Source organism: Phalacrocorax carbo, unplaced genomic scaffold (genome assembly GCF_963921805.1).
Source record: "Phalacrocorax carbo unplaced genomic scaffold, bPhaCar2.1 SCAFFOLD_69, whole genome shotgun sequence".
Taxonomy (NCBI): Eukaryota; Metazoa; Chordata; class Aves; order Suliformes; family Phalacrocoracidae; genus Phalacrocorax; species Phalacrocorax carbo.
The window spans coordinates 398,400-422,763 of record NW_026990521.1 but is presented as its reverse complement, the minus strand read 5'-3'; the positions used below and the strand labels follow the sequence as shown (position 1 = coordinate 422,763).

At 55.9% G+C, this 24,364-nt stretch overlaps 1 long non-coding RNA gene across 1 annotated transcript; it reads left to right on the top strand.

Moving 5' to 3' along the window:
• Positions 1–12,779: 12,779 nt before the first annotated feature.
• LOC135311406 (uncharacterized) lies at positions 12,780–17,333 on the top strand. The gene is made up of 3 exons (XR_010371050.1): positions 12,780–13,040; positions 15,954–16,013; positions 17,097–17,333. It is a non-coding gene; the product is annotated as an uncharacterized LOC135311406 (long non-coding RNA).
• The last annotated feature ends 7,031 nt before the right edge of the window (positions 17,334–24,364 follow it).

The window sequence follows — 24,364 nt, the reverse complement described above, 5'->3', positions numbered from 1 at the left end:
GCGGGTGAGGTGGTGCGTGGTGTATATAGAGGGAAGATGTGACCGATGGCTCTATGACTCCGTTGCTCCTTGCGTTTGTCTTTTGGTTTGGGTTTGAAGTAGCGTAGCAATGAGCAAAGGAGGCAAGTCGAGCAAGGCGAGTGGTGATTGGTGGGCTGAAGTAGCAGCTCTTTTCTGAGGTGTTGTGTTGCTGGGGAAGTTATAAGCAATGCGTGTTGTTTGGGTGTTACGGACGGCGGGCGAGCTGGACACGGCACCTGGAAGTGGCGTAGCGTAGGCTGGGAGGGAGGCTGTCGAGGGAAAGGGGTGCGAGACGGGGATCGGTGCGGGCAGGCTGTGGCATCGGGCAGCATCTCGGGAGGTGCCTTTTCGCTTGGCTTTTTGCAGGTGCCGCTGGCAGGCTCGGAGCGGTGCTGCCGCGTGCCTATGAGAGGTCTGAGAAGGTGGGGCAGCGGCCAGCATCTGAGACCAGAGAATGCTGTGGTCCGTCGTCGAGCTCTTCAGTTTTGTAGGTAACACGTGGGCCGTCTTTGGAACGGCGTATGAGCATTAGAAGCGAGCTGGGTAGTAATGAGGAAGTCACGGGGCGGTGATTTCTCACGAGCGTAACGGTAGTTTACTGTGTGTTGATACATTTGGTGCCACAAGCGATGACGGAAGCGGGGTGTGATGCTGGAACCTGTGCAGAGCAGGTGAGCCGATGGGCATGTTCCTTTTGATGAGGGGGGTGCTCTGGAAGAGAGCTGTGTTGACCCGTGTGATACTTATTGCTGGCTCTGGTGTTTTTTGGGGTGTTTTTTTTTGTTGGTTTTTTTTTTCACGTGATGAAGAGGCACCTGGCCACTGCGAGAATATCCTGGTTAGCTGGTGTGTTTCTTGTTGTGAAAGGATTCATAATCTGGCCCATCTGAAAGCCCCACAGTGTGACTTTTGTTAGGAAGAGATCTTGAAAAATTGAGATATTTCTTATTCAGTGAGGTTGCATTCTATGAACTTGCCATCAGAGTGCATCTTAGAGACAATGTCTTTGTCAGTAGAACTCATCAGCACAAGACTTGCGAAGTACTGCTTTTTTTTCTAAGATGAAAAAATCAATGCTCCTTGCGGAGATCCAAGCACAGCACATACTCCAAATGTTGATGGCATTGGTAGTGCTTGGGTTCTCAGTTGTAACAGTCGAGATCCCATAAAAATACGGTTCCCCTGCATGCTTCGGTACAGCCAAACGCATTAGCATATCTGCCGGTCCTTCTTGGTAGCCCCATGTATTGCAACACTGGGGATTTGATTTGCGTGGGTTTTTGTTGTGGTATTTTTTTTCCCCAAAAGAATTAAAACCGTATCGGGGATCTCTTAACTCACTGATTCTTCTGTCATAAATGAAAGTTTAAAAAAAGCTAACAGCGTCTGATTTACGACGTGACTTGCGCTGTTTCAGCTGTAACTGCCGAGCAGATGTAGGGTACGATTTGTTAGGTGTAATTAAGCAGGTAGGTATTTGTTGTAAATATTTAACGAGGGGCGACTGAATGTTGGGGTGGGGGCGGTTTTTTCCTGCCGGTATTTTGAGGGAGCGCTCTTAAGTATTTTATTTCAGTCTCGCTTTGGATGCGCGTTTCCCTGGCAGTTCAGCAGCATCTCTCGGGCGGGGCAGCTGGGCGGACGTCCCTCCCGACTCCATAACACGCCAAAACCCCCCAGTCACGTTGCTGCTGTGTATTTTGGAGATAGATAATCTTATGGCGGGTGTGAACGGCTGTGTGAGTTAAATGAACGCAGAAGGAAAATGGAAAGCTTTCAGAGCCTAGACGCTCATATTGGATGTGCGTAAACACGCGCCCGCCTTCTCAGCACAAAGTGCATTACTGAGATTTATTCTTAATTTTTTACGTTACTCTTTCAAGTTTGACGCTTCGCTTCAGGCTTCATGGAGCCAGGCAGCAAGACGTGTGGCGGCAGGGCGAGGGCTGTAGCTGCTGCGGCGGATCTGTAAGCGGAGGTTCCGGTTACGGTACAACTTTGCCCCGCAGCCTCACGGGGTTATCTCCCCGCAGCGGTGCCGTAAGGAAGGGATGAGACGTTTTCCAGCACCAGCCAGAGCGTTCAGTGTTACGCGAAGAATCTGTTCAAAATGGTATCGGTTAGTCTTAATACCGTTTTCAAGTGTTCCAGTCCCTGTAGCTTTTAAAGGAGGTGTTGTGTTTTGACATGACCCGTTTGCCCAGAATCTTGCTGCGGCTCAATTTCCTTCCTATCCCTTGTGCTGACTGAGTTCCTCCATTTTCTTCTGTGCTATTTTATTCACGTGCTGAAATATAGTTTGGGATTTCTGTTTTTCAGATGTCTTCTCAGTGTCTCGTGATGCTCAAGAGATGCCCCCCGGCCCGGGTTTGCCTGCCGGTCGTTAAGCGTGGTGAAGGTAAGGGGCCATCCCTCTGCCTGGGGGCTCCCGGCTCTGTCTCCAGCGGGTGCCCCGCAGGTGCGGCCGCGAGGGCTGCCTGGTGGGGAGAGTCGGGGCCCCCAGGGGCCGGGGCTGTTTGTCGCCCCGGGGAGCCCGTCCCAGCGCGGGAACATGTCCGAGCAGAGCCCGAGAGAGACGTGACACCGTCCTCTGGCACGCTCCCGCTCCGCCGTGGGGCGGCCGCTAGCCTGCGGACAGGGGCTGGGGGGGCTGCAGCTGTTTGGGGGGCTGCCCCACCTTTTAGATTTTAGCAGAGCTCCCCCTTTTCTGGGGGGTGGGGTGTGTGTGTGTGTGTGTACCTTTGTAAATGGCACTATTAAAGTAATGAGCTGCAGGTTGGAGTAGATTCCCTTGTTTAGTGCCCTTCTTGGGGGTGAATAAAATTGGGGGGGGGCGGGGGGGGCGGTGTGATGATGTCATGCGGGGCGCCCCGGTGTCACTGGGGGAGCTGATAATGCGTCAGAGGAACAGGTGAGTGGGGGCGTCATGTAGGGGTTCCCCCCCAAAAAGGGGGGTTGCAGCCCCAAAATGCCTGAAAATTGAGGGGGGCTATTACAAAAACCTCTTATTTTATATATATTGACATGTCATATTAATTGATAGATGTATAAAGGGATTTTAAAATAAGAACTTCTCTCTCCTATATTATATAACGGATTTCAGGATACAAAAATTCTACATTGAGATACAGGGTTTTAAACCACAAAAGTAACTCGACTGTCTAAATATCTAAATTAAAAAATAAAGGAGTTTAAAATGAAGAAAAAGGATAGATGAAGGAATTCAAAGCAGAAGAAAGTCTGACTAGAGCGAGCATCTACGCTTAGTGTGTGTTACATAGTCTAAGCAGATGTGTAATCTAAATAGAGGTTATATAGAGTGAAATAAGCCTAGGTATAACTGTAAGTAGATGTCTAAATAGAGAAGTCGAAAAAGATTGAAGTGTCAAAGGGTAAGTAAGCAGATAGCTAGCCTAAATAGGTGGTTTATATACGTGTTAATATGGAAGTCTGAACAGGTATGTGTAAATAGATATGCTGTGTAAGTGTAAATAGCCTAAGTAGGTGTAAGTGTAAATTTAATAGCTAAGTCTAAACAGGTGTTGTATGTAAATGTAAAATAGATAGTATATATAAACTATAGATGTACTCTGTAAGGATGTGTAAGCAGACACACAAGTGCAAATGTCTATGCTATATAAGGTTTTAAAATGCAAAGAAACCATGTTGACAGAGATGTTTATAGAGAGGATTTAAAAATTGGACACACACCCCACCCCCACCCCCCAATCAACTGAAGACACAAAAGCGCTTTCAAATGCTGCCCCTTTCCCGTTCTCCTTCTCCCATCCCGATTTGGGGCCGATTCTCCCAGATGGGGACTTCCCCCTCTGGGGCTGCGCAGGCAGCCTGGGAGCTGCTGCCAGGGCAGACAAACACCCCAAAGCCCCCAAGTCTGGGTCTGCAATGGGGGGTGAAAAACCCCAAACAGGCAAAACACCCAAACAGGTTTGGGGGAAAGAAAACAATTGGGGGCTCCTGGGAAAGCCCACTCCTGCTGGGTTTGTGCAGCTGGAAAGGAAGGGGGGGGGAAAAAAAGCGGTGGGGGGTTGGATGGGTTGGAACCCCACTAACCATTCTCATGCACAAAACCAGGAGCAAAAATCACCGATTTCTTTGTTGTGGAAAGGGCCAAAGAGACCCAGAAGTGAACCGTTTGGAAAAGCAATCCCAACTTTGTTCCTTTGGCTTTTTTTGCTTTTCCATAAGGTAAAACCCCCAAAACCCCCAACAACAAAAAAAGCCAAGCCATCCAAACAGAAATCAGCACCACCAAACGACCGCCCCAAAAACCCCAAATTGGGGAAAATTTGGGGTGAAACAGCAGCAGTTTGAGGGGCATTGCTGGGGCTTATCCGGAATGGATTCTCCGGAGTGGGTCGGTTATCTGGAGCGGATCATCTGCTGCAGGTGAGCCCAGGTGAGTTGCCCATTGTGGATTATCCTGGGGGGACCCCCCTGGTGTCAGTCATCCCCATGCATGTTCCCCATGGCGTGTCTGCCCAGACATGCCCCTGTCCGGCAGTGTCCGCCTCCTCCCCCGCCCTCCCTCTGCGTGTGTCTGTGCCCTCCCAGACGCTGTCCCCTGAGATGGCCCCCCTGCATGACTTTTTTTCCCCGGTGACATTCCTCCCCCCCGCTTCCCCTGGCCTCCTGTTCTGTGCTCGCTGAAGCCTCGTGCTTACGCAGGATGAGCAGTGGCGAGGCGAGGCGCTGCCAAGCCAACGAAGCCCAAGGCTCAGCAGCGCACAACTCCTTTGCAGGGCAGCCGCTGGCATCTGGTCTGCCTGGCTGCCCTGTGCCCCGACGCACAGCTGCCCCCCTCACCCCGGGCAGCCTGCCTTCAGAAGGGCAGCTGTGTTCCCCTGATGGATTTTCTTCTTTAACCCTCCAGGACCTGTTGACTTGCTGCTCTCCCTGTCCCAGCCCTGATGCCGCAGGCCTACAGCAACTGATGGGGCTTACTCCGGGGGGGGTGTGGGGGTGGGAAAGGGGACCTTTTTCCCCAGGTGGTTTGTGCTGCTTCTCCTCCCTCGGGCGTGGGGTGGGGGCGAGTGGGGCAGGCGGGAGGACAGTGCGCATGCGCAGTGGCGCCTTTGCTGCTCTCTGCTGCCACCGTGCGGCCAAACCGCGGTACTGCAGGCGGGCGGCCGCGCATGCGCAGTGGCGCCTTTTTCTGCTCTCTGCCGCCACCGTGCGGCCAAACCGCGGTACTGCAGGGGGGCAGCCGCGCATGCGCAGTGGCGCCATTTTAGCTCTCTGCCGCCACCGTGCGACCAAGGCGCGGTACTGCAGGCGGGCAGCCGCGCATGCGCACTGGCCACCTGTTGTTTTCTGCGCGCTGCTTTCACCGAGCGACCGAACCCCGGGACTGCAGGCGGGAGCTCCGCTACCCTGGTAGAGATTTCCACCCGCCCCTTATCCGTTCGCGGCAGTCACCGGTCGATCAAAACCGGGTACGGCAGACGGGAAGCCGCCCGTTCCCGAGGGTGAAGTTTTCCTCTGGCCGCTGCTGTTGCCGTGCAAGCAGATGCTGGTACTGCAGGCGGGCGGCCGCGCATGCGCAGTGACGCCCTTTTCTGCTCTCTGCCGCCACCGTGCGACCAAACAGCGGTACTGCAGGCGGGCAGCCGCGCATGCGCAGTGGCGCCATTTTAGCTCTCTACCGCCACCGTGCGACCATGGCGCGGTACTGCTGGCGGGGAGCCGCGCATGCGCAGTGGCGCCATTTTAGCTCTCTACCGCCATCGTGCGACCAAGGCGCGGTACTGCAGGCGGGCAGCCGCGCATGCGCAGTGGCGCCCTTTTCTGCTCTCTGCCGCCACCGTGCGACCAAACCGCGGTACTGCAGCCAGCAGCCGTGCACGGGCTGGAGCGACATTTCGCCGCGCTCACTTCTCCACGCCACTTAGTGACACCCCCCCCCGCTACCTGGTGACGGCACCGTGGGGGCTGGAGCCGTGTACCACAGCCCTTAGCGACAGGTGTTGACCCCTTGCGATAGCCCGGTGAGGGTGGTGCTGATACTCCTCGCCACGCTCTTAGCAACGGGCCCCGCCCCCGGCGATGGGCGGGCAGGCGGTCTGATGGCTGACCCACCTGGCCCCACCCACCTTAGCGACAGGCCCCGCCCCCTGGCAACGGCCCGGGGGGCGGTGCCGGCTCTCTCCCCTTAGCGACAGGCCCCGCCCCAAGGCAACGGCCCGGGGGGCGGTGCCGGCTCTCTCCCCTTAGCGACAGGCCCCGCCCCCTGGCAACGGCCCGGGGGGCGGTGCCGGCTCTCTCCCCTTAGCGACAGGCCCCGCCCCCTGGCAACGGCCCGGGGGGCGGTGCCGGCTCTATCCCCTTAGCGACAGGCCCCGCCCCCTGGCAACGGCCCGGGGGGCGGTGCCGGCTCTCTCCCCTTAGCGACAGGCCCAGCCCCCTGGCAACGGCCCGGGGGGCGGTGCCGGCTCTGTCCCCTTAGCGACAGGCCCCGCCCCCTGGCAACGGCCCGGGGGGCGGTGCCGGCTCTGTCCCCTTAGCGACAGGCCCCGCCCCCTGGCAACGGCCCGGGGGGCGGTGCCGGCTCTGTCCCCTTAGCGACAGGCCCCGCCCCCTGGCAACGGCCCGGGGGGCGGTGCCGTCTCTCTCCCCTTAGCGACAGGCCCCGCCCCCTGGCAACGGCCCGGGGGGCGGTGCCGGCTCTCTCCCCTTAGCGACAGGCCCAGCCCCCTGGCAACGGCCCGGGGGGCGGTGCCGGCTCTGTCCCCTTAGCGACAGGCCCCGCCCCCTGGCAACGGCCCGGGGGGCGGTGCCGGCTCTCTCCCCTTAGCGACAGGCCCCGCCCCCTGGCAACGGCCCGGGGGGCGGTGCCGGCTCTGTCCCCTTAGCGACAGGCCCCGCCCCCTGGCAACGGCCCGGGGGGCGGTGCCGGCTCTCTCCCCTTAGCGACAGGCCCCGCCCCCTGGCAACGGCCCGGGGGGCGGTGCCGGCTCTCTCCCCTTAGCGACAGGCCCCGCCCCCCGGCAACGGCCCGAGCCTGTGTTTGCTCCGCTCGGGGGGGGGCTCGGTTTGGGTGTTTTCTCTCCCCCCCCCTCCCGCGCCGGGAGCTCCAGGCGGCTCCCGTACGGCTCCCGGGGCCTTCCCCCCTCGGGGGGCTCGGCCCGCCCCTTTCGCGGGGCGCTGTGGGAAGGGCGGGGGCGGGGCCCGGGGGTCGAAGAGCCCCAGCCGGGGCTCGGGCAGCTCTCGCTGCCCCCGGGCTCCTCTGGCGCCGGGGCTCCCGTGTTCCCTCGGGCGGTCGCAGCTCTGGGGCTGTCTCAGCCCCCCGGGCAGGCGTGCTCTGGCGTTTAGAGAAGCGGAGGCGTTGCCTGAGGTAAGGCTTCCAGAGCTTGGCGCTCTTTGGCAGCAGCTGTACTAGAAAGGTCCCTTGTGGCCTGCTTTGCTTTTTTCCTCCCGGGATGCTGTTTTGGGCGCTGAGGGGGCGGTGAGGCGGTTTAGTGGTATGGTGTTCTGTTTGGGGTTTGGTTTTTGCTTTGCTGGTTTTCTTCCCCCTTGTGAGATCATTTTATTCGTTTATCATTTCACATTATCATTTACCCCGCGCCGTTTCCGTCCCCTCTGGGCAGCAGCGGATCCGCCGCTCGAGGGCGAGGAGCTGGGCCGACAACGGGCCGCTGCAGACTCTGGTCAGGGTACGAGGCTGCTCCCTGGGGAGCCGGCGCAGGGGGCGCGGAGGTACGCGCGGGCACTTGTCGGTGCCCCTGACCGGTGAAGGGGAGGTTAAATTGTAGGAGTGCAAATAAACACATATTATTTAGGGAGGAGTCGTGACTCAATTTAATCGCAGCTATTACTGAACAAACCAGGCAGTCATTATTCCTAATCTGTAATTAAAAAAAATAAAGGCAGTCCTTTTTTATGCCATAAATAGAGTTGCGAGTCATTAATAGCTCAATCTAAATGCAGCCGTTATTAAATCAACTGCAGGCATTAATGACTCCTGATCAGAAACAAAATAAGGAAATTTTAGAATCTAGAATGAAAATCGACCCGGAAAGCTAAATTGGGAGCGGGTAGTACTGAAATTGTAACAGGGCTGTTAGAAAGTTCGGAGGCAGCGACAGCTCCTGCTTCCAACCCAAGCAGTAAACGAAGCTTTGGGTTCTTAAATGAAGAGAAATAAAGGTGAGCTGTTAAACAGTGGCTGGGGTCAAGCGTAGCTATTAAGAAAATTTGCAGGTACGGGTGATTCCTGACCAGAACTAACAATTCCAGAAGATTTAGATTTAAAAATTACAAAGCTAATGGAGTGCCACAACCGCCCGGATGTAACCGCAGCCGCTTTGGGGGAATGCCCCAGCCCCCCCCGCCACCGCTATTAATTACTGCCAAGGAGAGCGAGAGTGAAAGTAGAAGCGGTGCAGGTGAAATGCGAGCAGTACGCTTTTCCTAAGTCATCCCTTCGTGTCAGGAGAGGAAAGCAAATGGAAAGAAGATGTTTGCAGGGGGTCTGTGCTGGGTTACCTGCGCGTCTCTTCCGTGCATCCTTGAGGAGACATTTAGCTCCTGTTGGGCGCTCGCAGGTGGGGACAGGGCGAGCTGGAGGCAGGATCGGTGCCGGCACTGGTAAAGGGACGGGCGACGAGCTGAGAGAAGAGGGGGCAAGGGCTGAAAAAGGGTCTCCAGTTCTGCAGGGAAGGCAGCGGGATGTGACTCAGCAACCGCTCTGACGAGTGCAGGGTCATTCGCTGCGATGAAGTCGGGGTCTGTGGCTGGCCCGGAGAGGCAGCAGAAATCCCAAACTCTTTGCGGGGGTACCGGCCAGATTAGGGCAACACCTGAACAGTAAAACCATTTAGGGGAAGCAGAGCTGGGCTGCACCGCGTGGCCAACCTCCCTCTTCTCCGTGAGTCCCAAAGGGGCAGCTCCAAGAATGTGCTGAGAATTAATGTCTTGCGCTAAAAATGAGACGCAAGTAGCACCCGCCCGTGAATTTTATTTTCTCTCTCGCTCTGCGGCTCCTGCCTGCTTGTCTCTCCTCAGTGCGCACCTGCACCTGTGCTCGGATGGGGCAGCTGAGGGAAGGTGCTGCCATCTCCCCGGCCCCGGCGGACCGCCCCTCAGCTGTGTCCTCTGTCAGGGAGCGTCGTCATCTCTCCTGCCCCCCAGAGCGTGTCCTGTAGTGGCAGACGCGCGGGCTTTTCCCTGCACGCGCATACGGGAAGGGAAGGGAAGGGAAGCACAGTGAGAGCTGGGCTTGTCAAAGCGTAATGGGGGTGGTGGGAAGCGTAGCTAGAACCGGAGAGCTACAGCGCAAAAGCGAAGCGGACGGGACACAAAAGTAAAATGGTGCACAGGAATGCTGAGGAGAGAACTCCCGCAGCACGCAGGAAATCAGTGTCAGAATCTATTTTCTTCTGACTGCTGAATTAAAAATAATGGCACGCTTTGCAACGCCAAGCTCGCTCTAATCGTCTGAACTGTTTCTTTCCAGCCCCCCACCGCCCCCAGCACACCGTTCAGCCTCCTCAGCCTGAAATGCCTTGTTTTCCTGCTTTTTTTTTTTTTTTTTTTTAATGACAGGGCAACTTCTGTTCCCGAGGTGGTGCCTACAGTACAGCTATCTCTTCGAAGGCAGTTTGGTTTAGGTCAGAGAATGTTTAGCCTGGACTGAATCAGCCTCTGTTTCTGTTTCTGGAAATCGTCGGTCCTGTGCATCAAGCCCGGAAAAAAGGAAATATGAACCAAAGGACCTGGGGCCTGCAGGGCTAGGAAAATATTTGAGAAGAGGTTCAGTGGGGAAATGACTGTTTGTCTGTGGGGCGTCCAGGCAAGCAACCCAGCTGCTAGAAAGCGGCGCTGTCCCCAGGATGGCCTCGGCGGTCCCGTCGGAGTCGGGGGAACAAGGACAAGGCAGGGGGAAGCATCTGGCCTGCCGTGTGGACCGTGACTGTACAAAGCACGTGTGATGCACTGCAAGTTTACCTGTTTAAACTGTGAGTTAAAGAAGGTGTGCAGTTGCTTTGTAAACAGCCGACGCTCTAAAGCTACACCCATCTAATTGCTAGCTGTATTAAATCTATCGTATTGCTGTTTCTGCATTAAAAAAGAAAAAAACCAACACACCTATGTAAGCACGTCTAAGTACAATGGAAAACCACTGTTTAACGCGTGGCATGTGCGGGTGGTTTTTTTGGGGCGGGGGGGTGGGGTGTATGACAAAAACCTGCGAGAGACACACGCACACACGCACATGTCATGTTTAGCGCTCACCTAAACCCAAAAAAGAAAATCCACTCTTTATTTTGCAGCATTAGCATTAGCTTCCAGCGCACAGCCTGAGCGCGCACCTCTGCTCTCACCGTCTGCTCCCTCTTCAACCGTGCGTGGCTGTCATCAGCTTGCACAGGCTTTGCTCGTGCAAGTTTCCGCGACGGCTTACGAGAAGGCAGGCAAACAGACCCAGCAAGACGCGTAGTGCCTTCCTCTATGGGCTCCGTCCAGCCTTTGTTAAAATGAGCAGAAAAGACATCTGCTGCTGCCTTTGCCCTGACTGACTCTTACAGAGAGCATCTGACTTGACCCGCAGCAAAGCCATGCCCCAGGCAGCAGCACGTACTGGCGCGGACCGCGGTTTCACCCACCTGCTTTACTGCGCCGGTCCTTTCCCATGGCCGATGCCGCAGATGTGGCGCGGCCCACCCCCAGACCTCTTTACGAGGGTTCCCTGGGCTCTGCAAGTCGCCTGCTGGACGTGTTGCTGATTCAGGCACGGGCAAAGTCAGCTTCTTCGCTGGCCTCGGGCCAGGGCAGCCCCGTACCTGAGGGAAACTGAGAATATCTCCAGCGAGATCTCACCGGGAGGCTGGGACCTCGTCAGTAGGGGAGAAGGCCAAGCGACTGACACTGAAAGGGAGCTCTTTGCTAGGCTGTAGATCGTAAAGTTAAAAAAGAAAACAAACCTGCCTTTTTTAAAATGCCCCCCTTTGAGTCTGCCACGTTTGATACAGATTTTTTAAATTGCAGGGTCTATCTCCTACAGGCCTCATGCAAAGGGAAGCGAGTACCTCTGGCTCTCAGGACAAGGGGGTCCCTCAGGAGCCCAGGTGCTCACGCCAGCCGGCATCTGGCACAGCACAGGGCAGGAGCTTTGGCAGTAGTACGTGAGCTGAGAATGAGAGTCCGGCAGCGCCGCACGCTTCTCCTGTGAGCCGCCGAGGCTCGCGCGCTGTGCCTTCCGCAAATAAAAGGCCAGAAGAGTCAGCATTTCTGCTAGTTCCAGCCTCATCCGCACCCTCGTCGGTGTAGCTGTAAGCAAGCGTCCCGTAGCGACTGGGAGCGTGGCAGCTGGGCTTCCTGCGCTGCCTTAGGTTGTGCCCTTGGAGAGACCCTTCTCCGAGCCCCGTGAGCCCCGGGGTGGGTGGGCTGCGGTGCCGTTCAACGCTGAATAGGCACGAAGGCCTGTAAACAAAATGTATTTATATCGCACCCGTACCCAGCAGCCAACCGCCGCTTTATTTACGTATTCTGCACCTCCTGCCGACGCTTTTAAACTTAGCCGATATTGCCGCAGTTTTCACTGACGGGGCAGGGGACTGCCACGCTGCAGGGGCAGTGTCTGGGTGTCTGCCACGGACACAGACGTCCTCAGCTGGGTAGGGACAGGGTGAGAGCTGGAACAACTCTGCTGACATGTACGGGCCGTCCCAGGGCAAGGCTCCTGGGTCTGGGGGCTGAAAGGCGAGCCGCGCTGGGTGGTTGGTGTGGGAGTTGTGGAGCAAGTAGGGGGGAAAAAAAGCAACAGGAAAAAAACATCCAAATGTTTCACAGCAGGTAGAAAGCTTGGCAGAAAGCAAACTGAATGCTGTAAAGACAAAAGCCGAAAGCCGGCTATGGACTGGACGAAAAGAGTCAGTGCCACGGAAGGAGGTTATTTCTTCCACTGACCGTAGGAGGCTTTTCTGTGATAAAACACAACACCTCTTCTTTCGGCTACGGCGCGGTACCGCAGCAGTAACGGGCCAGAGCGTGCGAGCGCCTCTGGCAGTATCGGTAACGGCCGGGGCACGGCCGAACGGCCAGCCCACCTTCCGCACAAGGAGAACACCGTTCCCCTGGAACGCCACGCAGACCCAGGACGGGTACGGCGGAGGCCGAGCCCAGGCGCCCCCATTGCCAAGGACCACCTTGGCCTCGCAGCGTCTCACGCTGCGGGGTGTTTTGCAGGCCGTGGCTAAGCTCAGGCCCCCTGCTCGTGGCTGCCCCCGGTCCCCCGGCGCCGGTCGGGCCCCGGGCCCCAGCGCGGTGCGGCGCAGGGCAGCGGCCCAGCAGGGCGGCCCCACGGGCCCCAGCCCGCACCCCCCCCCCGTGCCTGCGGGCAGGGCCCCGCGGCCGCCGGCCCCTTCCTCCTCTGCTCGCTCCCGTCGCGGACGGCTCGGTACGTGTCACGAGCGGCAGCCCCGTTCAGCCGCTCCCGGAGGGCGCGCGGCTCTGCCCGGCCGTGACCGGGGCCCGCAGGGGTCTCTCGCTCGCCCGCTCGCCCCGAAAGGAGCCGGCCCCGAGCCGGCGCGTCCCGCCCCGCCCGGCCCTCGGCGCCCTCGCGAGCTGAGCGCGGCCCGGCCAGCAGGGGGCGCTGGCGCTCACCGGCTGGGCGCGGGGGCGGTCCGGCGCGGGGGCGGGGCCGGTGGGGGCCGGTCCTTCCGGCCGCCCTCTAAGGGCCGCCCCGCGGGGCCCGGGCTTCCGGTGGCGCGTGCGCGGCGGAGCGGAGGCGGGAGAGGTGCGTGGGGCGGCCGGGTCGCGAGGGGTCTCTTTGCGGTGCCGGGGCCCCTCTGCGGCCCGGCGTGGGAAGCCCGTGGCCGGCGGAGCCTGCTCGGAGCTGGGCGGGGAGCGCCGCGGCGGTCCGGCCGCAGGCAGCCATCCCCTGCGGTGGCCGGCATCCCCTCGGGACTCCTGGAGGCCTGGCGGCTCCCGATCCTCGTCTGCGGCAGCCGCCTGAGAGAGCAGCGCGGCCGTAGCCGGGGGCCGGAGAGCGCTGGTGGGTGAGTTCGGGCAGCGGTGGGGGCTCCTTGTGGGCCGGGGGTGGGGGGGGCTCCGTGCGGGCCCGACCCTGGGCCGGGCGGGGGGGGCTCCGTCGCGCCGGGCCTGGGCCGGGCTCGGTGCCGGGCGGGAGGAGCTCCGTCGCGCCGGGCCCGGGGCCGGGCGGGGCGGGGGACGCCTCCGTCGCGCCGGGCCCGGGGCCGGGCGGGTGAGGGGGGGGCTGGCTCCTCCGTGCCGGGCCCGGGGCCGGGCGGGTGAGGGGGGGGCTGGCTCCTCCGTGCCGGGCCCGGGGCCGGACGGGGGAGGCGGGGGCTGGCTCCTCCGTGCCGGGCCCGGGGCCGGGCGGGTGAGGGGGGGGCTGGCTCCTCCGTGCCGGGCCCGGGGCCGGGCGGGGGAGGGGGGGGCTGGCTCCTCCGTGCCGGGCCCGGGGCCGGGCGGGGGAGGGGGGGGCTGGCTCCTCCGTGCCGGGCCCGGGGCCGGGCGGGGGAGGGGGGGGCTGGCTCCTCCGTGCCGGGCCCGGGGCCGGGCGGGGGAGGGGGGGGCTGGCTCCTCCGTGCCGGCCCCGGGGCCGGGCGGGGGAGGGGGGGGCTGGCTCCTCCGCGCCGGGCCCGGGGCCGGGCGGGTGAGGGGGGGGCTGGCTCCTCCGCGCCGGGCCCGGGGCCGGGCGGGTGAGGGGGGGGCTGGCTCCTCCGCGCCGGGCCCGGGGCCGGGCGGGGGAGGGGGGGGCTGGCTCCTCCGTGCCGGGCCCGGGGCCGGGCGGGGGAGGGGGGGGCTGGCTCCTCCGTGCCGGGCCCGGGGCCGGGCGGGGGAGGGGGGGGCTGGCTCCTCCGTGCCGGGCCCGGGGCCGGGCGGGGGAGGGGGGGGCTGGCTCCTCCGTGCCGGGCCCGGGGCCGGGCGGGGGAGGGGGGGGCTGGCTCCTCCGTGCCGGGCCCGGGGCCGGGCGGGGGAGGGGGGGGCTGGCTCCTCCGTGCCGGGCCCGGGGCCGGGCGGGGGAGGGGGGGGCTGGCTCCTCCGTGCCGGGCCCGGGGCCGGGCGGGGGAGGGGGGGGCTGGCTCCTCCGTGCCGGGCCCGGGGCCGGGCGGGGGAGGGGGGGGCTGGCTCCTCCGTGCCGGGCCCGGGGCCGGGCGGGGGAGGGGGGGGCTGGCTCCTCCGTGCCGGGCCCGGGGCCGGGCGGGGGAGGGGGGGGCTGGCTCCTCCGTGCCGGGCCCGGGGCCGGGCGGGGGAGGGGGGGGCTGGCTCCTCCGTGCCGGGCCCGGGGCCGGGCGGGGGAGGGGGGGGCTGGCTCCTCCGTGCCGGGCCCGTGCTCGTGCCGGGGGGGGGCTGGCTCCTCCGTGCCGGCCCCGGGCCCGTGCTCGTGCCGGGGGGGGGCTCCGTGCCCAGCCCGGGCCCCGCAGAGAAGCCCTGGTCGGGCATCGTTCGCTTTTGCACAATGTAGGGCTTTCCCCGTTTATTTTCTGTGTACTGTGTTTTGGGCCACCTGAAACCCTTTGGCCGGGGAGGTTTGGTGCGGGGAGATGGCAGGTCTGGAGCCTGAAAGATCTCGGGTGGGGGGCGGGGGAGGTATTTTTGCCTTAAAACTCTGGGCCCACCTCGTGTGTCATGTCGTGAGTCTCGTGACTGTGGCAAATGGCTCAGTCGGGCGTTTTCTGAAAATGTATTCATCCCATGCAGATGTCATCGGGATACAGATCATCTGCATCTTCATGCTCTGACAAGACAAGATGCTGAGACAGGGATGAGCTCCAGAAGGACTGCTGAAAAGAAGAAAAAACCGCACTCCACAAAGTCATGGGGTTTATTTTTGCGTTTGGGGGGGTGGGGTGGCTTTAACAAAAGAGTGCAGTGTTGGCTGGCAGCAGCCTGCAGGGCATCTTTGCTGCCTGATCTCTCCTTTTCTTCTCTTCCACTCCTCTTTCAGGGCTGTGATTGTCATTTGGATAGTTTTAGAAGAGCAGTTAAGTTCCTCGCCTGTGTCAATGTGCTGGTAATACCAGGAAGGTGAACGCTTGAACCGGTCGGGCGGGTGGGAATAACTTGGCTGCAGGTAGAACTTCTGAGGGAAGACCAGCAAAACCAGGAAGCAAATAGCAAGTTCCCCAAAAATGTGCGGGTGTCAAGCACGTAAGCGTTTCATTGCCGAATGTTTTTGGGAATATGTTCCAAATGGCTATTTTTGGTAAACATAAATTTTCAGGAGATTCAGGGTTGTGTGTGGCAAAACATGTCCCTCTGTTTTTGTGTCCTGCCGCACAAACGGCCGGCGGCAGGGCTCTTGTTCCCCGCTCTCGATATTGCCCCAGCAGGGCTGCGATATTTAGACCTAAGTGGGGATGGGTTTAGGAGTGGAAGGAGAGAGAACGCCTGTGTTCTGTAAGGGCTGTGAATGCTGACCCTTTGTCTCCGTCTGCTGCTTTTCCTGTGCGGGTGATGAAGCTGTTTTACTTTTCTCTGTTGTTCCTGGTCTAAATAGCTGCAAGGCTGTCGCCGCTGTGGGTGTGCAATTTGTGTTGCTGTGTTTCTGTGGAGTCCTAGCCACGGCTCGCTTCTAGTGTGGCCAAGGGTCAAGGTAGGGCTTTCAGCTTAAAGCTTCAGAAGCGCTGCGCGCTGAGATGGGTGTAGGTGAAACTGCTGTTGCGCCTGCAGCTGTGCTCGCAGGGATGCTGGGCGGCTCCGCATCAGACCGGCGAGGTGCCCGTGGACCTCCGTCGGGCTGCGCCCTGGGTGCGCGAGCGTGCCGTGGGTTTGCTGTTCCGGCTTGTACGTGCGAGGGCTTAACGTTTGATTTAACGCATTTCCTTTAACGGCAGGCTGTAGTTGGGCTCTAGATGGTATTCCTACGGGGGCGCAAGAGCTGTGGAATGGTTAAGCTGTTGCTGTGCCTCCAGGTGACTTGTTCAGTAACACTGTTTTTCCAGGTGCAGATGGATGAGTCGTGCAGGGCAACGGAGGAGAGCCCAGGGGAGCGCTGTAAGAAGGTGAGTCTGTGTGTAGTACTGGAGGGAAGATGTGACTGATGGCTATAGGGCTCCATTATGGGTTTTACTCTTTTTTTTTTTTTTTGTGATCTGAGGGCACTAAGCGATGAGCCGAGCGTGATCTGGGCCCTGGAGGTGAGTCAGGCAAGGTGACGGGTGCTTGGTGGGCTGGAGTAGGTGTTCTTTTTCAGGTTATTCAGGATTTTTTTTTCCCTTGTCTTCACTTTCCCATCCCAATTTGGGGCCGATTCCCTCAAACGGGGACTTCCCCCTGTGGGGCTGCTTATGCAGCCTGGGAGCTGCTGCCTGGGCACAAAAATACCTCAAACCCCCTGACTCTGGGTCTGCAATGGGGGGTGAAAATACAGGAAGAATTCTGGTGGAAAGAAAACAACTTGGGGCTTCTGGGAAAGCCAACTCAGCTGGATTTGTGCAGCTGGAAAGGGAAAAAAAGGGTGGTGGTGGGGAAGGAACAACCACCTAAAAGCACCCACCAACCATTCTCATGCACAAAACCGAAAGTGAAAATGACCATTTTTTGTAGGGTAAAAGCACAAAAAGTCCCCACAGAACTCAGTAGTTTGGAAAAGCAACCCCAATTATTACATTATGTAAAGAAGGCAGGGGAAAAAAAAGAAAACCAAAACAAAACCCTATCACAACCCTGATGCCACATGCCTACAAGCAGTTCCTGGGGCTTATTCTGCGGGGGTGGGGGACCCAACCTTGTTCCCCAGGTTTGCTGTGCTGCTTCTCCTCCCTCGGGCATGGGGGGGGCGGGCAGTGGCATGGACAGTAGCAAGCACCAGATTTTTTTAAGCAGTCGAGAGGAAAGGACTGAAATGCTCGAGACGCTTTGCTGTTTGGTGCAGAGGCAATGAACGGTGCTGCCGGGGCTGCGAGGGGGAAAGGTGCAGAGGAATAGAAGCTCTGTGGATGCAGCCAAGTTACGGTTTCTGGATGGTATTAATCGAGAAGAGTAATTCAGATAATGCTGCTGCCCAGCGACCAGAGTTGGGTACTGAGCCCGGGAGCCGCGCACGCGCGGTGGCGTCCCTGTGATCCGCATTGCTCTCTCCGCAGGTGACAGCCCTGCGATGCTGCGGTGCCTGCGAGGTGATGCCGCCGTGCTCGTTGCTGCTTCCTGGTAAGGAAAGGCCTCCTCCGCTCCTGCTGCAGCGTGGTGGTGTGTCGGACACGATTCCCTGTGTCGGGTGAGGCCTAGGGCTGCCGGCGAGGTGAGCGAGCCCCTTTGGTGGGTGCCGGGGTGTCTCCTTGTGTGCCTGCACTACTGGGGCTGGTGGGATGGGAAGCTTCAAACGACCTGCCGAGGCAGGCTTCTGGTATGCTAAAGGCGAGCGGGTGAGGGCAGCCCCAGGAGTTACCCGGGAGCTGATAGAAGGGAAGAGGGAAAGGAGGAGGAGGATGATGACATTTTCCCCCTGCCCAGGGTGCAGAAGATAGCCGACTCCCCAGCTCACCAGAGCTCCCCCTCAGCCTCCCCTGGCCCCACTTGCCCCGTGCTCCTGCCCCCAGCTCCGGCACGAGCGAGCTAGGCTACGTGCCTAGGAAGCCTCATCTCGTAAGAGCTGTGAGACACCCTTGTATTCTCTTCAGGTGGAGGATGGCCTAGAGTCTGGAGCTGCAGAAGAGGCAGGGCGGAGAGGAGGGGAAAGAAGCATCTGAACGGCTAAATTGTGCCAGCAGCGCTGAGAGCGAGAGTCGCGGTGAGTCCTGGGCCACTGGGGCCCCGTTGCCTCTCTTGTGCATCCTGGGCCCTCCCTGTCTCTCCCCTGGCCCCCTCTCTTTCCTTACCTGCTGCAAAATTTTTTTTAGTTTTTTTTTTTTGCACCCCCCCCCGCCCCTTCTTTCTCCATCTCGCTCTGAGTGGCTCCCTGCCTCCCCGTCTTTTCAGGCCTCCCTCTCTCTGTCCTGTAGCCTGTGGCTACTTGTTCTTTCTCCGCCTCTCTCTGCCTGGCTCTGGCTCCGTTTTTATTTTTTCATTCCTCCTGCTCTGTCCTGTAGCCTGTCGGTATTGTGTCTTTCTCTGGCTCTCTTGGTCTGACTCCCTGTGTTACCGAAAAACGCGGTAAAATCGGAAATATCTATTCAACACCAATCTAGTATTAAAGAGCAGGCGTTCTTTATTCACGGCGCCAGATGCACGGGGGATCGCTCCTCCTGGCGTGCGTACCTCACACACCTTTCCCGTAGAATTTGTAGATCAAAATTTTACGTATTCATACATATTCATTATCGTCCTGTCTACTGATCGGTACAAACTTGCTCGTTCCGTATGTAAATCGCTGCGCAGGCTCGGTGGTGGTCCGTGAGTCGGTGGTCGCAATCTCCCCCTGCCAGAATTGCCTTTTACCTTCTTGGCTCTTAATCTTGGCAGTCTTGGCTAGTTTTCTCAGTCCGCTACACGAAACCGCGTTTTGTCATCCGTTTCTGACAGAAGCACGTTGTCTGTTGTTCTGCTGACATTAACGATCGCCTAGGGACTAAAATGCAGATCGACAGATGCGCTGATTCGTACGCTCCGTGTTCCCGTAATGGAACACCGTCTCTGGTTGGTTGATTTCATCGCTTTGGTTACATTTCCCCCCTTTGGAAGTTTTGAAATAATCATTTTCTCAATACTTCCATCTTAGATCAATAATATTCCACTATGTCAGTTCAGTGTTTGGTTCATCTTCTCAAAATTTTCACTTGATTGTGGTCTCTAGGGCATATGCAGGTTCCATTTTATACCCAAAATTTTATTAATTTGTTGAACTACCTCTGCAAAAAAATGTGGTCCTCTCTCAGAGGACATTCCTGTTGGCACTCTAAATCTTGGTATTATTTCTTTCAGCAACATCTTAACTACTACTCTAGCTTTGTTGGTGCAGCACGAGAAAGCTTCTGGCCAACTAGAAAACTTGTCCATCAGCACTAACAAATACTGCTATATCTATTTTGTCTGGGTAACTCAGAAAACTTAATTTGCTAATAATTTCCGGGAGAATTTTTTGTTTTGTTACTCCTAAAGGTGGTTTCCTTTGGTTCAGGGGATTATTTCTAGGACAGATTGGACACTTAGCTACCATGGGTTTAACTGTTCTTGTCATGCCTACACACGCTACAGATGCTTTTAAACTCAAAACCGTAGCATCTACACCCTAATGTGTTTGCTCATGCTTTTCTTTTGCAAGTTCTGTCATAACTTGTGGGGTTGTTATTATTATTACTTGTTTTTCTGGTGTTACCTACCATCTCTGTGTTTTGTGATGCTTCCAATTGTTCTGCTAATTGCTCATCCAATTTATTATAATAATCTCGGTTTCAACTTTGGAATTCCGATCTGTTTTACTGGTACTAGTGCAAGGATACCTTGCTCTGCAGTCCTCTTTGCAGCTTTATCTGTCAATCGTTTGCTTATGTTTACAGCCGTCTGGCCGAATCGATGAGCTTTGCAACGCTTTACCGCCACTTCTTTTGGTTTCTGCACGTCTTCCGGAAGTTGGAGAATGTCTTCTTTATGCTGTATCAATGATTCTTGGGCTGATGGCAGTCCTTTTTCCTTCCCAGTAGCTCCATGATCGTGGATCACACCAAATGCATGTTTGGAATCAGTCTAGATATTTATCCTTCGTCCTTCTGCCATTCGCAGAGCTCGCTTCAACGCTACCAATACTGCTTTCTGTGCTGAGGTGTTCGCAGGCAGCGCCCCTGACTCCATTCCCTCGGCGGTGATAACGACAGCATATCCGGCCATTCTCTTCTCGCCCAGAGCTGCTTCCATCTGTAAACAACTCCAGATCAGGATTTTCCCAGAGGTTTGTGTCTCAGGCCTGGTCTGCTGGAATAGACTTGTTCAATAGTTAGCAAGCGATTGTGTTCGAAATTGTCCGTAAGGTTTTCTGTTGTTAAAAACATAGCAGGATTCAGTATAGCAGTAGTCTTCGATTCCACATGGTCTTGTTCTAACAGAACAACTTGATATTTCAACATTCTGCTAAGGGATAGCCAACGACCCCCCTTTTGTTCTAAAACAGTCACCGCTATGTGCGGGACACATACTGTCATCTTTTGTCCCATTGTTAACTTTGGGGCTTCCTGGATCGGCAGCGCTGCTGTTGCCACTGCCCGTAAACATCCAGGCCATCTTTTACTCACGTGGTCGAGTTGTTTGGAGAAGTAGCCCACGGGTCTCTTCCAGGTTCCCAGTCGCTGTGTCAGCACTCCAAGGGCTAAATGTTGTCTTTCGTGGACAAACAGCTCAAAAGGTTTAGCGAAATCGGGTAGGCCTAATGCAGGGGCCATCACTGAGGCTCTTTTCAGTTCTTTGAATGCCGTTTGGCATCCGGGCGTCCAGGTTAAATATTTATCCTTTGATTCTTTCAGTGCCTCGTATAATGGTTTTACATACAGTCTGTAGTTCAGAATCCAGAGCTGACGCTATTTCACTATTTTCAGAAAAGCTCTCAGTTCCTTCGGGCCGCAAGGTTCGGGAATTTGACAAATAGTTTCTTTCTTTTCACTTTCTAATTGTCTTTGTCTTTGAGATATTTCGAATCCTAAATAAATGGCTGTTGCTTCTCCTATTTGGGTTTTGTTTCTGGAAACTCCGCATCTTCCTTGGCCCAGAAAATTTAAAAATTTCAAAACATTATTCTTTACTTTCTGCCACTATCAGAATGTCGTCTGCATTCTGTAACAATATGCCTCTCCCTGGGTTCTGTTTTTTCTAGACATTTCTATATTTCTAATTTTTTTTCTTGCCAGCTGAGTCCCAAATATCGTAGGACTAATTTTAAATCCTTGTGGAAGTACGGTCCATGTTAGCTGTGTCTTTCATTCTGTGGTGGGGCTTTCCCATTCCAAAGCAAATAGGCTTTGACTTTTTATGCCTGGAGGTATGCAAAAGAAGGCATCCTTCAAATCTAGTACAGTAAACCATTTATGCTCCTCCTTTAAAAGAGGTCAGTAAAGTGTATGGATTAGCTACTACCGGATGTAGATCTTGGACCACCTGAGATATAGCCCTTAAATCGTGAACCAGCTAATACTCTTTGCCTCTAGATTTCTTTACTGGCGGCACAGGAGTACTATATTCTGATTCACATTCTATTAAGAGCTCATATTCTGAAAAAAATTTATAATTAACTTCTCTAATCCTTTTCGAGCCTCTCGCTTAATACGGTATTGTTTTTGCCTTACCGGCTTGGCTCCAGGCTTTAAGGTTACTTTTACCGGCTCTGCCCGCTTAGGTCGCTCCGGAGCTCCGCTCGCTCAAACCAAAGGAATTACTACGTTTTCCACTTCTTCGGGAACCTGTTCCTCCCTGGAGGAATCCTGTAACATAAACGCTCTCGCCTCTGTGGCTTTTGATTCTGTTCTGGTATTAGTAATTTAATCTCTCCATCTTTAAAAGTTACTTGAGCATCTAATTTACTTAATAGATCTCATCATAACAGAGGCAGTGGACATTCAGGCATATACAGAAACTGGTGAGTTGCCCATTGCTTCTCCAATTTAAACTTTAATGGCTCTAAGAAAGGCTAATTTTTCTTTGCCCTGTCGCACTAACAACACCTACTGGTTTATGATCAACTTTCTCTTTACGTGTATTCAATACCAAAGAAGTGGCTCCCGTATCTACCAAAAATTCTATTTCTTCATTCCCTAGCTTCAGTGTAACCAGGTGTTCAGCTAGGGTTGATTCCTCTGGTCTCCTTCATGCCAAGCTACTTCAAGCATTTTACCCAGATCTCTGGATTCAGGTTCTTCTAGTTTCTGAAGGTTTTTTTACTCCCCCCCCCCACCCCCCCCAATCTGGGGCTGATTGTCTTATGAATATAGAGACCAACTGAATTGCTTTTTCTGTGTTTTTCTGGGTTCAAATGAGTATATTTTCTGGTGGTCACCTTCAGCCTTTCCATAAAGGCTGAAGGGGGGGACTCCTTTAATTCTTGTCTCACTTAATAAATGGGTCAAAATTTATGGCTTTTGGCATTGCATGTCTTACTCCAAATAACATCTGTCTCTGACATCTAGTCAACATTCCCCTGGGTCCTGGCTGATTAGGGTCCCACTCGGGATTTGTAGATGGAAAATTCTTATTCGTTGTTCTCTGTAAATTCCTGTTAGCATGTGCTCCCTGCACCTGCCTTCTGGCTGTATTCAATACTATTTTCTTGTCAGTTCCATCAAGTGAAGTATCCAGTATCACAAGTAGAGCAACACTTCAAGTTCTCACCACATTTTCCTCTTTTCAGAAACATTGCCGTAGAATCCTGTGGACATATCTCACGCTGTTTCTGCCACTCTGGATGATTCCACAGTGTAAAGAACAAATCAACATATGCCACTTCTTCCCATTTGCCTTCCCTTTTTACAAAACAACATTAATTGCAAGATGGTATGATATTGCAATGTCTCCTGTTCTGGCCATTCGTGCCCACCTTCCAATTGATACGTTGGGCACCAATGATTGCAATATTCAATTAATGGTTTCCGAGTTAGTGGGTCATCACCCCCGATGTCTTTCCAGTGCTTCAAAGTACATCCCAAAGGTGTTCTCTGTGGGATAGGTTTCTTACTCAGAAATGCTCCCATCTCCCAGTCGACTAGCAGTTGTGATAGTGCACTATCACAAATAGTAGTCAGAGGGACTCCAACCCCCGTTAGAGGTCTCACTGGGATCTGTAGCCCCCTGCTAGATATCCCTGGAGACTTCAACCCCCTGTTGAAGACCCCCCTACCCTCGGGTCCCGCTCCACAGGCTTTCGCCTAGCAGAGACTTACCAACCGAGGTACCTCTTGGCCCCAACCCTGCGTGGCTTTTGCCGCGCCTTACGGGCAGGCCTGTGGGACTCAAACCCACTATCCTATCCTATGTGGGAAGCTAACGCCACATATTATTCTACCTAAGTTTCTTCGTAAACGAATGCCTTGTTTACTTCAGTCCAGGGGATCTTTCTCAGAATTCTCTGGCCTGGGGATCGGAAGCTCTCCCCAAGAATTCCTTGGGGCTGGCTGCAGGTCCCACGGTCCTGCGGATCCGTCGAGATTCAAAAGCAGGTTCCCATCTGGGGTGCCAAAACTGTTACCAAAAAACACGGTAAAATCGGAAATATCTATTCAACACCAATCTAGTATTAAAGAGCAGGCGTTCTTTATTCACGGCGCCAGATGCACGGGGGATCGCTCCTCCTGGCGTGCGTACCTCACACACCTTTCCCGTAGAATTTGTAGATCAAAATTTTACGTATTCATACATATTCATTATCGTCCTGTCTACTGATCGGTACAAACTTGCTCGTTCCGTATGTAAATCGCTGCGCAGGCTCGGTGGTGGTCCGTGAGTCGGTGGTCGCAATCTCCCCCTGCCAGAATTGCCTTTTACCTTCTTGGCTCTTAATCTTGGCAGTCTTGGCTAGTTTTCTCAGTCCGCTACACGAAACCGCGTTTTGTCATCCGTTTCTGACAGAAGCACGTTGTCTGTTGTTCTGCTGACATTAACGATCGCCTAGGGACTAAAATGCAGATCGACAGATGCGCTGATTCGTACGCTCCGTGTTCCCGTAATGGAACACCGTCTCTGGTTGGTTGATTTCATCGCTTTGGTGACACCTGTTCCTGTTGTTCAGTTTCTTCTTTTTTGGCTTTGTGTGATTCTCTCTGATTCTGTTTTTCTCTGCCTCGCTTTTCCCAGCTCCCCGTCCCTCACTTTGAATACCCGTTATCCTTCACCAGCTCACTCTCCCTTGGTTGCCATCCCCGTTTCTGAGTTCCTCCTGCTTTGCCACGTAGCCCGTGACTTTTTTCTTAATCTCTCTCTGTCTGCCTCAACGCTCCCGCCGCGCTTTTTAGTTCGTCTGCTCTGCTCTGTACCCTGCTACTGTTCTTGCCTTTCTGAGTTCTTCTCTGTCCAGCTCCCTTTTCCTATTCATGAATTCCTGTTCTTCCTGCACCCGCCGCTGTTCCCTGTGATCTCCGTCTCCCTCTGTCCAGCTCCCTGTCCCTAGGTTTTAATTCCTGCCTCTGCCCGCCGTAGCCCGTCTAGATTTTCTCTCGGCCCCTCTCTGTCCAGCTCCCCCTCTCTGTGTTCTAATTCCACGTTCTCTGTCACGTAGACCCGTGCTGTTTGTTTGTCCTCATCTCTCTCTGTCCAGCTCCTTGCTGCTATGTTTTATTTCTCCCCTTTAACGAGGGGCGACTGAATGTTGGGGTGGGGGCGGTTTTTTCCCACCAGTATTTTGAGGGAGCGCTCTTAAGTATTTTATTTCAGTCTCGCTTTCGATGCGCGTTTCCCTGGCAGTTCAGCAGCATCTCTTGGGCGGGGCAGCTGGGCGGACGTCCCT